Source organism: Poecilia latipinna, unplaced genomic scaffold (assembly GCF_001443285.1).
Source record: "Poecilia latipinna isolate Pla-1442-1.1 unplaced genomic scaffold, P_latipinna-1.0 Scaffold1106, whole genome shotgun sequence".
NCBI classification, from domain to species: domain Eukaryota; kingdom Metazoa; phylum Chordata; class Actinopteri; order Cyprinodontiformes; family Poeciliidae; genus Poecilia; species Poecilia latipinna.
In genome coordinates, this window is record NW_015113722.1 from 33,373 (window position 1) to 46,427 (window position 13,055).

At 38.0% G+C, this 13,055-nt stretch overlaps 1 protein-coding gene across 3 annotated transcripts in view; it reads left to right on the forward strand.

Moving 5' to 3' along the window:
- camkvl (CaM kinase-like vesicle-associated, like) overlaps positions 1-13,055 on the forward strand; it is a 50,749-nt gene that overhangs the window by 17,439 nt on the left and 20,255 nt on the right. The window contains exon 1 of one of the 3 annotated variants that reach the window (XM_015052365.1): positions 1,149-1,241. The exons of the other annotated variants lie outside the window; for them this stretch is intronic. The gene's annotated coding sequence lies outside the window, so the exon portion shown is untranslated. Of the gene's footprint in view, positions 1-1,148; positions 1,242-13,055 lie in introns of those variants that run through there. 3 annotated transcript variants of the gene reach the window in all.

Sequence of the window (13,055 nt, forward strand, 5' to 3'; positions counted from 1 at the left end):
ATATATATATAACAAGAAATTTCCCATAAAAACATGCTAAAAGTCATGTTGGATCTAAACATGTAAATAGTTGTAATCTCCCTTGTGCCATATTTCAATGGTTCTAAAACTAAAAAAAAAAAGAAAATAAAAAGTACCACTGGTGATACTTGAGCCTTAAATGGAGGCTATTTTGACATCATCTACTCTATTTTCAAGGTAAATAGCATTGTATGCCTCTATCTTGTATGTATCCAATAACTAAACCAGAGATTTCAAAAGTCTGAATAACCTATTTATCAATCATGTTATTATGTTTTTAACTTTCAGCAGTAATATTGAATTTTCAGATTGATACCAATGAGAAACCGTTGTCTTCTAGCTTTCTGTTTACTTTGTTATGCCAAACACATCTGGAAGAAAAAGACATGTAGTTTGCAGCATACTGTCAGAACTGGGGAATAAAAAAATTAAATTTGGGTATGAGGAAGGTGCAATAAAATTATTGTCAACCACTGCCGTATCTAAGTGTAAAACTTCAACAACAACAACAACAAAAAACACACACAGAGCAGCTTGACAGAAGTTTTAAGTCTCCCCAGTGTCACCAATACGAGCTCATACCCTTTGAGACGTAGATGCAGAACCTCTGAGGGAGTCTCATCATGCACCAGATTGCACTAGTTCGTCCAACACATCCTATAGCATCCTTTCCAGTTTGGCAGGATGCATTATCCTGCTGAAAGAGGCTGCTTCCATCAGTGGATGTCATTACCGGTGCTCCAGTTCATGGGGATAGGTTAGAGTGCAGCATTAGCCAGATCTGCACTATGTTGTGTTTCCCGATGACATGAAGGATGGATGTGCTTCTAAATTCATGGCATGCCTTTGTCCACATAACAGAAGTGTTACGTTCCTCTCTCTTTCTGTAATCTCAGAAATAGCAACAAGCGAAGCCTGCATTTAGAGAGAGCAGGGTATGAGTCAACCATGCCTCTCACCCTTTAAGTCAGCAGGAGGATTTTCACTTTACCATTACAAACTAAGAGTTTAGGAATTAGACGTTGTCAGTGGCAAACAACTAAAACCATCTATCCCATATGCTGAGCTGCCTCCGTTACTGATCCGACTTACAAATTATTCCCTTTACAAAATCCAAAAAGTGTTTGTTTTTTTTAACAGCTGCAGTCTGGTTTCTTCTTCGTTGGCAAGGTATCTAAGGAGAAATACCCACATGAGTGCACCTCCAATAGGCTCCACAGGTATGTTCAGTGCTATAAGGTGTGAGCAGTATACCCACACACTGTTTAAAAATAGAGAGAGACCTCACAGTCCTACACAAAGCCTCACAGCAGACCTCTCTGTTGAAACGGTCTCCAGCCTTATGACTCTTATCCAAAACTTCAATCGCAGATCCCTTTTCCTCCTCTTCTCAGCTCCTCCTCTCTTTTCCATCTCTCCAGGGAAGGGATTTTGCTTCTCTAAGTCTTCTATCACACTGAATATTTCACAAAAGCACCTCTTTTTTTCCCCCTCCTATCTCACACACACTCACACACACATGCACACTCACACACAGATTCCTGGCTTTCTCACGGAAATCTCTTCACTTAGTTTTTTTTTTCTCTCACAGTCTTCACATCTTCACTCTTTCATGCTTTGTCTTAGTTCCTTGCTCTTTTATTTCTTTTTTTTAAATTTTGCATCATCATCATCATCATCATCATCATCATCTCAATTCAGTTTTCTTTTTTGAATGTTTCTTTTTGTTTGGCACAAGTGTTCTCTCTCTCTCTCTCTCTCTCTCTTTCTCTCTCTCTCTCTCTCTCTCTCTCTCTCTCTCTCTCTCTCTCACTTTTAAATTTTTGCTCCAAGCCATTTCACTTTGCTTGTTCCTCTCTTACCTTTAACACACATTTAAATGCTTTCATGGCTCGCCCAGTAGTTTCTTTTAGGGTTTAATTCCTGTGTACTAACTACTCTTTCTCCTTTTATTCTTTGCTGCTTTTTTTGCTTTACCTTTTTAAAGCACTTTGTAGAATTTGTTCAGCAACTGCGCATACATTTAACTTTCTCAGCATTAAGGATGACTTGAAGCCTCATAGGACAACATGAAACACCAGAAAAGAAGCTTTTTCACAAGACAGACGGCCAAATTATTTAAGATCTATGTGATATTTCCTTAGCTAATGCCAGTTTTCCTATATAAAGAACTACCTTCAACATGTTTGATGAGGGAGATGTGTGACATATTGAATTAGAATGCAAGATAAGCCTTCCCGTTTCTAACAATCTTTCTGTTTGCCCCATATCTACATACCCTAGAGCCTTAAGAATTTGCTTTTGGTCTCAAAAATTAGATTCTTCATCTTGATTTTTTTGTCAAAGCTTGCTGATTGCCTGTGTGCATCTGAGACTCTGGTGCAATAATTGCTCAAAATTCTCCAAAATGCTCTTGGAAACATCTCACACAGAAAAACAGGTGTGACTCTCATCAAAATAACTTGCCTTTCACTTCCCCCTTTTGCCTTTCCTTACATCATCTCTGTCTGATTGTGAAAGGCTGTGGTGCAAGTCACATAGTATTGGGAATAAGATGCAGAGCAGGATATTTCAGGTAAAGTCCAATTATAGAATGTTGTAAATAATTTAAAGGTTGCCATTAAGTACCCAAGTGTGTGAAGACGACTGAAGAAGCCTGAACTAATCAGAACAGATTGTAACTCTGATCGCACTGGACAAAATAAAAACAGTGAAACTCAAACAAATTATTGGGTAAGGGAGATACACTTGCCCATCTCAAAGGTAAAGTAGCTACTATTATTTTTTGTTTATTTACTTTTTTGGCACATATTCTTTTGTGTAAACATGCTAAACATGGGATCCAAAAAGTGCAGAAAGTACCAGATTTTGTGGTGCTAACACAAAAAGATCATGACGAATTATTATAGGCAACAGCAGGAATATGGGAACCAAATCTAATTTCTTTGCCCGTATTCATCACATATACGACTTTTTCATCTGAATGGCCCAAATCAGATCTCTTCACGCCCCCTAAAAAGAAATCAGATTTGTGCCATTTCCACCTGGTACTAAATCAGATCTTATCCAATAGTTTTCAAAGCGCCTGCAGTCAAAACGGTCATCTCACATGTCAACAACTTTTATTTCATTGAAGCGAGACATGCATCATAACTCTGCACCAGACCGGAGAAGCCAGACTCGGTAAATCTCGACACAAACAATGGCTGAAGTCGTACTTTCTTTTATCCCGACTTCCTTTGTCTTGTTATGGTCTTGTGACAATGCTGTTGGTTCCCATTGCTCTACGACTTCAAAATCGATCCATAGACAGTGACATCCATTAGTACTTCTGTATTACGGCTTGCTGCTGTGTGACATCTACATTTGCCCCTTGGTTGCTTTGTGGCGGTAAACTGTTCACACAGAAGTTTGATTTCAGTCACATTTAATTAGTGATATGAACTGCCTTGCAACAGATAACCGTATTTTGTTGTGGTTTCATTTTTTTTACATCACAAAAATCTAATATTAACATATGTATGTGCAGCTTTGAGAGCCACTGTACATTATCCATTTATATGTGCTAAAAGACACCTTCGTGTTCTGGTATGTTGCATGTTTCTGCTGTCCAGACTCAATCCCGTCCAGCAGCCAGACGCCACTTGACTCATTTCCATCTCCCTCATCATTTTTTCTCTTCTTCATAAGTATTCAGATGCCTTCCTCTCCTTTGAGTAAAACATCTTCAGTTTGTTGCTGTTCTGTTGGTATCTTTAAAACTTTGCTCGACCTTTTGGTCATTTTCCAGACGGCTTCATTCAGAAATATCCACAACAGTGATGGGATGCAGGTATTGCTTTGAAGGACTCTAAAGCCAATTTTAGACAGTTATGTAAACTGGTTGGAACCAGCAACATAAAAGAGTGGTGGTAACTATTCATTTAGAAATGAGTAGGTTTATGTTAAAGCTTTTATGAGCATTCATCCAAGTAAATACGCCATTTGATTCAAATGTGACATGGGGCTGCTTCTATATTGTGGTGTTACTTAAACTACTGATGTGTTTTTTTAAGGATCAAAGTTCCATCCATCCATACATCCATAAATACATACATACATACATACATACATACATACATACATACATGCATACATACATACATACATACATACATACATACATACATACATACATACATACATACATACATACATACATACATACATTCATTTACAATCCAGGAAGCCATTTGCCATTTTCGCACTCAGTTCAGCTAAATAAAACGTAAGTCCCACAAACATTTTAATAAATTTTATTCGTTAAAAATTTTTTTGATAAATGTCTGCCATAAGAATTTTTTGTCACTTATTAAAGAGTAAATTGTATTTCTACTGTTTTAAAAGAAAAATAAAAACCTTTACAAAAGAAAAAACAAGAAAACAATACATTTTTGTTTGTGAAATGTTGGTGACTTGTGAGTGTGTTGCTAAATCTGGCATCAATTCTATACATTTTTTTTTAATTGTGGATGTGCTGGTCAGTGTTTTTCTGCAGGTAAAACAATGTCAACACTTGGAAAAAGTGACAAACTTGTCCCTGTAGTGTTCTCAATGTGTTTATTGAGCAGTCATTCTAAATTTTAAAGGATATTGTGTTTTTAACAACCTAAATTCAGGTAAGCCTTTATTGAAAGAGCAAAAACAGATATCTCAACCGCTGCTGCTAATTTTCATTTTCCGTTGGCCTTTTCTCCCACAATGTCACCACATGATTTAACGCAGCACATGCACACGGTATTAAGAGGTTCATGTCCCTGAGGTCATGCTCATTATTGTATTTATCTGAGATTGGGTTAGGTCTTACTGCACTTACACTAATGAGAATGGTTGCTATCTTAACAAAATATGATCTTTGACTTCACACTGGAATCATTATATATGTGCGAGACAGCTGCAGGAAATAGAAGAAAATTGTAATTACAATTAATTTATTGAATTAATGCCATGATGTACTAGATTTAGAGAGCCTTGCAGAAACATTCCTACCTGTTGACTGTACCCACATTTTTGCTACATTACAATCACAAACCTAAATGCATCGAATTGGGATTTTAAAAAATAAATAAAAACAAACTGGTGTCAGAATTGGGAAGCAGGAACAAAATGATAAGATTAATCAGCATTATTGCAATGTTGTATTTTTTGTTTGCTGGTTTTGTTTGCTAGTTTTCTTGGGGGCATCAAAGTGATGAATATATTTATATTCAGTCACAAAATGAAAACATCTGAAAACATAATAAAATATGAAAATGTTTAACAGATGAAAACTTTAAAAGTTTGTGGCCACAAATCTTGCAATTTAAATTTTTAGCAGAAGCTGATGCTGCAAAGCGTTCACTCACGTGGGCTGAATATGAATGCACATTATTCCTTTTGTTTGGGAAAAGCTAAAATATTGCAACTTTCATACCTTCATTGGGTGGAGTTAACTTTTGAACTACACTTTTAAAAGCTGAATGGTACACTATGAGATTCTTACTGTATATTCATCTTCTTGTTGAAGATATAGTGATTTTAAACTTACCGAAAGCAGAACCACCACAATCATCTCTTCTGTTTTAACATTTTAAAACATGTTGACTATTGCTGTCTTTTTATTATCTATGAAAAGTATTTATTATTATTATTATTGTTTTTGTTAAATACCAGATAAATTTAGATGGTATTTAGCAGTAGTTTACAAGTTTTCAAGTTCATGATGTAAATCACCTTTTATCGTAAGCAAAGGGAAATAACAGGAGCATTATTTCAGCCAGCTGACCAGCAGTTTGCTACTGGAGGGCAATGGAGTGTGCTTGTGTGTGTGTGCGTGCGTGCGTGTGTGTGCGTGCGTGCGTGTGTGTGTGTGTGTGTGTGTGTGGCAGGGGCTGAGGGGAGTGCTATATTACTCATAGTGTATTTCAGCATTGTGTAAACTCAAGTCTTTCTATTAAATAAGTCACACAGAAATCACACATTTACAGGCATGTTGAAGCAACGCAGTGCTTAAAAAGCTCTCAAGCACCTGATAATCTATACTTTTGTTAACAACAAAGTTAAACGTAGAAAAAGTTCTTACAGTGAAACTCTAAGTCAGGGGTCCCCAAACTTTTTCCTGCGAGGGCCACATAAGTGTTCCCTTTTGTGGTTGGGGGGGGGGAGAGATTACGGTCGACGACATATTCGCGTTTTTAGAGCGGTTTTTACCCAGAATGCAAATGGAAAAAACCGTCAGCGAAACGGTGACTGGGACTAGTATATATTCCATTGAGGAAAAGTAAGTTTCACATTTGCTCAAAAGCCCCCTTGTGGTTGAAGAAAAATCCACATATAAACCGGAAAATACAATATATGAAAAAAAACACTGAATGCTCTCTGGTATGAGGAGGCGGGCCGGATCCGGTATTGTTCAGGGGGCTGGACCAAATGAGGTGGCGGGCCGGATCCGGCCCGCGGGCCGTAGTTTGGGGACCCTTGCTCTAAATTGTTCAAGTTTTTCTTTCTTTGGCTGATGGAGAAGTTATCCCTCATCATAATGGATCGTTATTCCCCAAATGAATCTTTTATTGACCGTTGTTATCGTGAATAGAAATCACCGCTCACTTAGGGAACCCCTGTCATTCAGGTGCATCACGTTTGAGCTGTGAGCAGTATGCGCCATCTCAGTCATTAACATTTAACATGCATGAAAAAGGAGAACAAGGCCTTGTTTTGAGGAAAGAGTGAAGAAATGGTGCAAAAGTGAGGAGATGAACAAGTTTGCTCTGTTTCTTCAAAGCAAAGAAAGGAGTTTGGGTTGCAATGATTCAGAAGCAAGGAATTAGAGGAGTTGACTGTGTGTTTCACTTTGTCTTACTTGGTTTATGTAAGTGTGTGTGTGTGTGCATACAAAGTGAGGTGTGGATTGAGCCTCTCCATTGAAGTCTGGGATTTCTGGAGAGGCACTCTGTGCGGTGTGTCTGAAGGCCATGTTCGTCCACAAAAGGAATGAATTAATGGAGTCGTGATCAATGGAGATAGACACAAATGCATTTGCTTGTGCACACACGCCCACATATGCAAATGAACGTTTGGAAATAAGATTTAATTCATTCCACTGAGAACAAAAAAGATTTGCCATGTGTCCGAAAATGTGCTCATGCGTATTTGTGTTTGTGTGGAGCAAGTGTGTAAAGGTGGCTTGTGAGCTGGTGCAGAACTGGGTCTGGATGTGTTGACAGAGAATTAAACAGGAAAATGTGTGTGTGTCTGATGTGTTTGCGTGCGTGTGTGTGTTTACAACAGAAACCTAAAGCTTTCATCACAAGTGGATTAAGTGGAAACAAAAGTGCTCCTAAACACATAAAGAAATTGAGTTGGCTGGTAAAAGTAGCATCCACTTCTGGTCCCTGAAGGAACTTGAATTTCAAGTCATTGATACATTATGGAGCAGTAAGTGGTTTTACTCTGCCTCCATGCAATGGATATAAAAGGTCTGCATGCCTCAGTAAAGTGGGAGGTCTCTGTAAAGTACAAAAACGAGCTCAAGATTAAATTATTTCAGAACTTTTTGCACCTTTAATTTGTATTTACACATATATATAGTATATTGTATGTAGATTCGGTTTCATATGTATTTCCTCCTCGACTTGGGATGTGACTGTGAACATACACTTCAGGTTAGATCTTATAAAAAACATTTTGCAAATTGTGCTATGCCCTGATGAAGCAAAGATGAAACTTTTCTCCATAATTCTAAAAGTTGTGTTTTGAGCACAACTGCAGATTGCCAGAGGAGCACCAAACTCACAGTGAGACAAAGGAGGTTTCAGTGTCTTGTTTTGAAGCTTTTTTTTTTTTCGATAGATGTAGGACCTTTATCAACATGGAAGGAGGTATGAAATGCTCATAATACCAGAGAAGAACCTGGTCTGCTCAAAGCATACATCCCAAAGCTTACATCCAAATTGACATAAGAATATCTTCTACACAATGATATTGAAATTCACAAAACCTCTAGCCAGAACTCAGACATGAATCAGACCGAAAATCTGTGGGGTGATCTAAAAAGGGCTGTCCTCCCGGGAGAGGCTGCCACAATCGAACAGACTTAGAGCATTTTGTGCAAACAAGACTGGACAAATATGGGCAAGTCGAGATGTACTCTACCCAACGAGACTGAGTTCTGCTGTAAAATCAAAGGGTGCCCGAACAAGCTGTTACTGAAAGGACATGCATGTTTACGCAACTGCAAAAGAGTTTTCATTTCCCCCTCAGTCCCTCTAGAAATCAATTTAGTTGTGCAAATTTGTGCAAGGAAGGGAAAGATTCATCATGGCATAATTTTTTTACACCCAGAAATGAGGCTTTTTTTAACAGCGATATGTAGACTCTGCTGTATTCAAATGCTCCACCGTTTATGCTCAAATTCTGAATTTGCTGCCTCTTCTATTGTACGATAAACTTATGCATCATTAACAAAAAAAAAAGTCAGAAAGTTCTTTGTCCTTTTCAGCTAATCTGCAGAAAACCCCTCTGCAAAGCCAAGCATGTGGCCTAATGGAAAACAACCATTTAATTCAGTGATTTCATGTTTAAATTGAGATCTGTGTGTGGGCACTTTTGTATCTGCTTGGCATGGCAATTTTTTTCTGCACCACAGACCTTCTACATAAAATCTGCCTCCCTTACCTGGCATGCATGAGTGAAGCCACAGATACAGTTTGTGTTTGTGGTCGTTGATGTTTGACTTGTGAGTGTGTTGCTAAATAAAATAATTATGAAGGGCCCTGAAAGCAGCATTGTTCTGGTCACACTGAAAGATGCTGCTGAGACAAAAAAAAAAAAAAAAAGTGCGGATAGAAAGAGGCTGCTTTAAGACATGTCTGCAGAGTTGCATAGCAACAACTAACAAAAGATTTTAGCATGTGTCAAACACTTTTATTATTACATCATAACTCCTCCTCAAAACTGCCATAAAAACACAGAGCCGGCACTCTACTTGGTCATAGGAGGGCAACACTCTATTGTATTGAATGTGAACTAAATTTGAAGTGCTGATGATCAATATTTACTCTAACAGTGAAGGTAGGTTTCCTCTTGTTTTTAGCAGAGGAAACCTACAGCAGAACAAGCCTCATTTAGACGGGAAGTATAAACTACACGAGACAGCCAAGAAAATCAGAGAAGGGTTGTTTTACGGAAAGGAAAAAACAGCAATAATAGCTCATGGTTATTGGCAACAAGCCTCTCTCACAGACACCCAAGAAAGAAACAGTAAAACACTGAATCACAGATAAATTAATAAATCACATTATAAGTATCATAAGGCTGAGAGAGGTTGCAGCAAGAAAATGTCATAATATCATTTATGTAAAGCAGCACAGAACATAATTCCTTTTGGTGCATTAAAAAATATATTTTATTGCAAGTCATGAAGTAAATCAAATCTACTAAGGGAGAGATTGCTACTGTATTTCCATTGTAACATGTGTCTATTACACATTTTACACGCTATTACCCTCCAAACTCCCACTTCCCACTATGACAATATCCAAGTGCATTAGGAAAAAAAGTCAGGGTTGCTTCATCGACCAGGGATAATTCTGGTAGATGATTATATGTTATTGTTTATACATAAATGACTGTGATATGCCTAATGTATGTATGTATGTATGATCACAACAAGAACCCTTGCTTTTACCTTGTTTCTATCGCAGTAATGTCCCCTTCCAGTTGCTTTCACTTCTGAATTTTGCACGATTTCTTACGTATGAACGCTGACAAAGAAATACAACAAAACATCCTAGCAGATGTATCAAGAGAGGAAAGGGCCTCTGCTTGTCTCCATAAAAAAACATTTTACAGTTCTTCTCTAATGAGATAGAAATGCAGTAAACCTGTGTCTGTGGCTCCATGTTTTATTCAATATGTCTTTGTAATGTATTTATGATTGCTGCACTTTTTCTCCTTACTTCCCAATGGTTCACTTTCTGTCTGTTGCTAGCTGCAGTTGGACCAAGCCGTTGTAAGGGCTTCCAAGGGCCATATGAACTGGGCAAAGAAAAATATTTAACTTACTTTTTCTCTGGTTACATTCACACCGCAAAGACAAATGCTGAGGTGAAGGGTTGTTGTTGTTGCTGTTAGATTTTGTTGAAAAATCAGCTCAATAGTGAGTTGAAAAGAGTATGCAATATCCCTTAAAGGTTTTCACACTACAGCCATAAATCTCAGTGTAATTAAAATGCAGGAAATTATCTAAGTTCAGTGGTGGGATAAACTTGATTGCAGTCCGGCAAGACACAATTGACTGCCTCTAAGTTACATTTGTTATCAGGTATTTGTGCACCTCTCACTTTGTAATACAACGACCCACATGGCACATTAAAAACAAAAAATGCCACAGATAGCAGAGATCCACAACTCAGGTGGGATAATCTGATCAGTCACGCAGGCCATAAATCTAGAATTTTTGCAAGAGAGGCAGAAATTAAGTTGTTAAGATATATATTTTTTAAGTTCAATTTTATACATATCACCAAAAAAATTTAGATTTTTTTTTTAATCTTTATTCCGAAAAGTTATTCAGAACAGTAAGAGTATGATTTCCTTTTTGAATATCACTCTTGCAGTTTACCAACCCCTTATAATAACTTACCAGCATTTCCAATGTTTCCCCTTTTTACCGTATCTTTGAGGTTGGAAGTTTTATTTGTTAGACTGGCCATTGCATTTCTGCACTATTCCACTTGATTCACACCTCACTTACAGCAAAGTCGGGGGCTTTCTCTTGTTCACTTCGATTCCTACTTAGGCAACGCTTGTAAGTTACCTATTTATTAAAGAAAATTGAGAAACAGGTCTGTGGATGTGCAAAAATCAGTGAAAACGTATCTCACAGGATGGGTAGCTGACAGCAGATTCTACAAAGTATTGATTCAGGAAGGTTATTCTGAACCGATATCAACCATGTTAGATTTTAATTTGACACGATTTTAAAACCATGTAACATCTTAATATCACCTTATAATAAAATACACTACTTTGCATTTGTCTGTTGAATAAAATCTCTATAAAATCCACATACATTTCTGGTTGTAATGCGACAACAAAAAGAAAAATTAACGGCGTCAATCTAATTCTTCATTTGTTATCGAGATTTTAAATAATCTTGTTTTATGCAGCTACGTTTTTATATGTGTGTATATGATATTTTTGTCATAGCAATTCTTCTGTCCAGGGCTCACACAATCTTCCAAACATTGCACACTTTAGTCATCAGGACCATTATGTGTGCAGTAACACTTCATTCACTGACTAGCTGTGTTACAAATTGTTCCTCTTGTGCCAGAATAGCTTCAACTCTTAGGTAGGACTTAAAAAAAGCACAGAAAAACTGTTACAAGTTGATTAGGGCAGAAGAGCTTTCCAAAATATGCATAAACTATATATGTGCTATTTAATGTCATTTAATTTTGCCTTGAGTTTCAATGTGGGTGATTTTTTTATTATTATTATTTTAACATTGGCGTGTGTGTGTGTAAAATCTACCTCTTGTTTCTCAGTGAGTAGGAAAAGTTAGTTATTCAAACACACACTTCCAAAAAAAAAAGTAGAATATCACTTTCCATCCCTGAGTCAGTGTGAGCATGCAGTAAGTGTGTCTTTGCCTGCAAGTCCTGCCTCGGGCATTTATAGTGTCTGAAAGAGCAGCCCCAGCAGACAGAAACTGCATCGTTCCAAGTAAGCTACAGGCAAACACATCATCACTCTCTCTCTCTCTCTCTCTCTCTTACGCAAACGCACATGCAGTGTGTCTTTCTACACACACACACACACACACACACACACACACACACAGGGTTTTAAGTGAAAATGTACTCTGTGGCCCTTTTCCCTACGGATGCACTTACTGTGTTAGACCTGCACATGTTCACCCTCTAATGAGGGGACTGGGGGACAGAGCAAGAAAGTGGGGAGTAAAAAGGTGAGCAGGGAAAGTTTCTTATATTTCCGCCGAGTTTTAGAGACAGGTGAATCCCATTGTTCAGAGTCAGCCACTTTGCTTTTATAGGAGAACTGTAACGACCACATGAATTTGGAGGATTTTGCTTGTCGAAATGAGTTTCAGTTCCTCTTCCTCTCTCTGGGCAGATGTGATGAATTTTTATTAGACAGTTTCCTTTTCAAGCCTGTCTCTGACCATGTGTATGCCCTCCAGTCACACACACACACACACACACACACACACACACACACACACACACACACACGCACATGAACAGCGACTATACACACACACACGCACACATGCATGCAGGCCTTAGATGAGAGCCACTCTGACAGCAATGAGGGAATTAGTGTTGATACTGAGCTTGAAGAAGACCCCGTTCTGTTAACACTACTGAAGAAGGATTTTTTTTTTTTTAAATAGAAGCAACACACACACGCTTTTTAATATCGATTGTTTCCAGCTTTCATCACACACTCATTGCATATGCATGTTTCCAATGATCATCTGTTCACTCACATCTTTTGGTGCTCTCGATTTTAATCAAGTGCAATAATGCTGTTAATTGGTCCTTCATGTGTTGTGCTTTCATCTCCTTAATTTGTTTCCCTCTTGTGTTGCCCTGCCATGTCCTCACAACTCTTTTATTTGTCCCACTTTCATGCTTCAGCATCCTGATAAGGCCTGGGACCGACCTCAAGCTGCCACTTGTTGCATGCGCTCAAGTGTGAGGCTCACCACTTTGACCTGCTGAGACAATGAGCTCAGTGAGAATAAGTGACTTTTTATTTTTTTTTGTTTTTTGTTTTTCCTGTTTAATGCCATTACATTGTCACCGGAGATTTGATTTGTGGGGCCAAATTGAGAATAACGACAACACGGAGGTGCTTTCAGCGTTGTCTAGGAAATTCATTGTTATTATTTCCTAATTACGCATGATGCATTTCTTATGTAATGCCGTGAATCTAATAAAACGAAATCTCCTCAGAGAGATTTCAAACCCGAGGCATCCTGGTCTTAG